At 36.7% G+C, this 4,002-nt stretch overlaps 1 pseudogene; it reads left to right on the top strand.

Annotated features, from left to right (window-relative positions):
• Positions 1-568: 568 nt before the first annotated feature.
• On the top strand, positions 569-1,321 carry LOC101361920 (testis development-related protein pseudogene; annotated as a pseudogene).
• Positions 1,322-4,002: the final 2,681 nt, after the last annotated feature.

The following is a 4,002-nucleotide window of genomic DNA, read 5'->3' as shown; positions in this document are numbered from 1 at the left end:
AGGGTTAGGAGCTGGTTGAATGGACATGGGGAATCAGGGGTGGAAAGGAGGAGTGTGCTGTCACAGTATGGGGAAAACAATTGGGGTCACATAACAATGTATGTATAAATTTTTGTATGGGAGACTAATTTGAAATATAAACTTCATTTAAACTACAACAATAAAAAAATCTTTAAAATAAAAGTAACAGGTAAAATTAGTTTTAATACTATAATTTATTTAACCAAATATTTCTAAAATATTATTTCAACATGTTATCAATAATTAGTAATAGTATAGTTTACAATCTTTTATCATACTAAGTGTTTGAAATTCCAGTATATATTTTTACACTTATAGCTCATCTCAATTTGGACGCTTAATTTTAAGAAGGTGAATTATAGCCCTATCAAAACAATAAAGTCTTGTTTAATGAAAAAGTATTTTACACTGATTTACTCTTTAAATTTGAATGTAAATTAAATTAAAATTTAGTTCCTCAGTCACACTAGCCATATTTTATTTACTCAATTGCCACGTATGGCTAGTGGCTACTTATTGGAGAGTGCAGCTATAGGGAGATAATGCTATGCCAGTGCTGGCCAAGGAGCAAGAGAGGGCAGATCCCATATCCACTCCCAGAGACCCCGCCCCAAAGCATGTGGAAGCTGAACAAGAACAAAGTGCTTCTGGGCAGCACCCTGGAGGAGCAGAGCCTGCGGGAGAAATAGGAATAGCCGCCGTCACCGCGCAGGTGCAAGGAGCAAGTTTTGGAGGATGGAAAGAAGTGATGTCTCTTTAATAGGAATGATGAACAGCATCTGTACGAAAGATGTAAATCTCCCAAGTCTAAAAGAACTAATTTACTACTAAAAGAAGAGTTGAACACAGAGAACAAATCTGGATTTTGGGACAATATGGTTTTGAAACAGAATAACCCATTTCCGTGGAGTCAATTCCGACTCATAGCAACCCTGTAAGACTGAGTAGAACTGCCCATGGGGTTTCCAATGAGCAGCTGGTGGATTCGAACTGCCGACCTTTTGGTTAGCAGCAGCTTTTAACCATTGTGCCACCAGGGCTAAAAAAACAGATGAGATTGAAGGTTGGGAGCCTCCAAAAATTGCTCTTGAAGATGTAGCAGCTGATTCAAGCGACACCATGAAGGACCAGTTGTCTTGACCAGGCTGAGAAGATGTTACTAAAGGTTGTATTAAGTATACTACCCTGGCCAGCTCAGGAAATAGTTCCAGATGAAGCATCAAGTCAGCTGGAAAGCTGGTTCAGTATTAGAAGGCAAAGCAAAGGTCATCTTACTGATAACTGGGAAGAATTAGAATGATAGTTGTCACGACTGAATTGTGTCCCCCAAAAAATATGTATCAATTTGGCTAGGCCATGATTCCCAATATTGTGTGATTGTCCACCATTTTGTCATCAGATGTGATTTTCCTGTGTTGAAAAGCCTATTTCTGTGATGGTAATGTTTCAAGATTTTATTTTTACTTCTCCTGAACTTTTAAATATTGATCTTTGTTTTCTCCTAAATATTCGCTCCCCTTTTTGGTTTACAGATTAAAGAATGCAGTAAAGTATGGATAAATTTTTGTAACTTGATAATCTTAAATTTGTTTGGAAAACATTAACTTGCTCAGTGTAGGATGCAAACTGTGTATAAAATGACTGGAAGTGCCTCTTTTCTATTATACCCAAGTTTTTGTTTTTTCGAAATGAGATACTTATTGGTGGTAAGTCTATAAGACGTTATATTTTTTTCTATGCAAAAATAATTTATAGTTAATTTGAGAGCATCTCCCAAGAGTTTTTTCTCTGTCTCTTTCTCTCTCTTACGTTGTCTCTAGACTTGCTTATTGTCCTTGACAATGGGATCCTATCTATCAGGTAAAATAGCAATGTGTGTCTCTAACAATATGGGTCTTAACAGCAGGTGGTGCGAATGTCTGTCTTAGGTAAAAGTGGTTTTAAAGAAAAGGTATGATTTTTTTTTTTGTTTGCTTAAAAAGAAAATAAAAACTCCAGTTACACTGTACATACCTCTCATGTAAAAAAAAAAAAGAAAAATTTCCTCGAATTGTTCAGTTTGCGTTTCTGTGCTGTTTCATTTAACTGGATGTTCCGTTTACCATTCCTGAGGAATATCTGAACATGCCTGATGGCAAAACACATTGTATTGCAACATAGTATTTAAATAAGTAAATATTTTTAATAGAACAAGAAGTTTATTTGACCTAGTCTTCGAAGGGGGACATGTTTTAAGTGATGTTAAAATACAAATTCCAGTTTATGTTAGAATCTTGAAATTGTGGAGATTTTCTTTGTTTCATAATGCAGAGGAAAGCTTATGATTTTTAATGTAATAGCTGAGTTGAAAATCTTGTTTCCTCAGGTAAACAGTTTGGTGTACAGACTATAAGCATCAGTCTCCTTAAAGAAAGGCTTGCTATGATTGTACAAACGTGAACCATTTCAGGATTTATGCAAAATTTTTAAAGCAGGAGGTGGATTTAGGTTTATCTTTGGCTAATACTGTCTTGAGGCACAAGAAAGTAAACATGTATTTGAGACTTTGGAAATGGTATTAATAAGTGAGGATGTCAGGAATGCTATTTCTCCCACTTTTGGGGGAGTTCTGGATACCGTGACCAGCTGCAGTTTGTTATGGCTGTATATTATAATGTTAAGTGCCTGTAATTCACCTGGGTAATATATTTGTGATGCACAGTTGGCAAAATATCATTCATAATATTGACTCTCAAAATTTGAAAACAAAGCCAGATTGGGATTGGAATATGAACTGTAAATCAAAATTTTTTCTTATCTACAAAGATTTATTAATGTAAAAATGAGTTTTCTTCAGTGTATCTGATTACATTAAAATGACTGTGATTTTTAATATAAAAAAATCAAGAATAGGTTCACACACAGAAAGCAACATTCTTTGGTAGTTACCAGGGATGGAAGGGGGAGCGAGAGAGAATCACTTACTATATAGGGCTGCTGTTGTTCGGTGCCATAGAGGTGGTTGCAACTCATAGCAACCCTATGTATAACAGAACGAAATAGTGCCCAGTCCTGTGCCATCCTCATAATCGCTGTTATGCTTGAGCCCACTGATACAGCTGCTGTGTCTTTCCATCTCGTTGAGGGTCTTCCTCTTTTTCGCTGACCTTCTACTTTACCAAGCATGATGTCCTTTCTCCAGGGACTGATCCCTCCTGATAACATGTCCAAAGTACGTGAGACATAGTCTTACTATCCTTGCTTCTAAGGAGCAGTCTGGTTGTACTTCTTCCAAGACAGATTTGTTTGTTCTTTTGGAAGTCTACAGTATATTCAATATTATTCACCAATACCACAATTCAAAGGCATCAATTCTTCTCCAGTCTTCCTTATTCATTGTCCAGTATTCACATGCATATGAGGGGATTGAAAACACCATGGCTTGAGTCAGGTGCACCTTAGTCTTCAATGATATCTTTTCTTTTCAACACTTTAAAGAGGTCTTTTGCAGCAGGTTTGCCCAATGCAATGCGTCTTTTGATTTCTTGACCGCTGCTTCAATGGGTGTTGCTTGTGGATCTGAGTAAAATGAAATCCCTGACAACTTCAATCTTTTCTCCATTTATCATGATGTTGGTTATAGGTCCAGTTGTGAGGATTTTTGATTTCTTCATGTTGAAGTGTAATCCATGATGAACGCTGTGGTCTTTAATCTTCATCAGTAAGTGCTTCAAGTCCTCTTCACTTTCAGCAAGCAAGGTTGTGTCATCTGTATAATGCAGGTTATTAATGAGTATTCCTCCAATCCTGATGCCCCATTCTTCTTCATATAGTTCAGCTTCTCAGATTATTTGCTCAGCATACAGATCAAATAGTATGGTCACACTTCCTGACTTTAAACCACGCAGTATCCCCTTGTTCTGTTCAAATGACTGCCTCTTGATCTATGTACAGGCTCCTCATGAGCACAATTAAGTATTCTGGATTTCCCATTCTTCGCAA

Source organism: Trichechus manatus, unplaced genomic scaffold (assembly GCF_000243295.1).
Source record: "Trichechus manatus latirostris isolate Lorelei unplaced genomic scaffold, TriManLat1.0 scaffold00268, whole genome shotgun sequence".
Taxonomy (NCBI): domain Eukaryota; kingdom Metazoa; phylum Chordata; class Mammalia; order Sirenia; family Trichechidae; genus Trichechus; species Trichechus manatus.
Note: the sequence above shows the minus strand (reverse complement) of the source record. Positions and strands in the feature narration are given on the sequence as shown.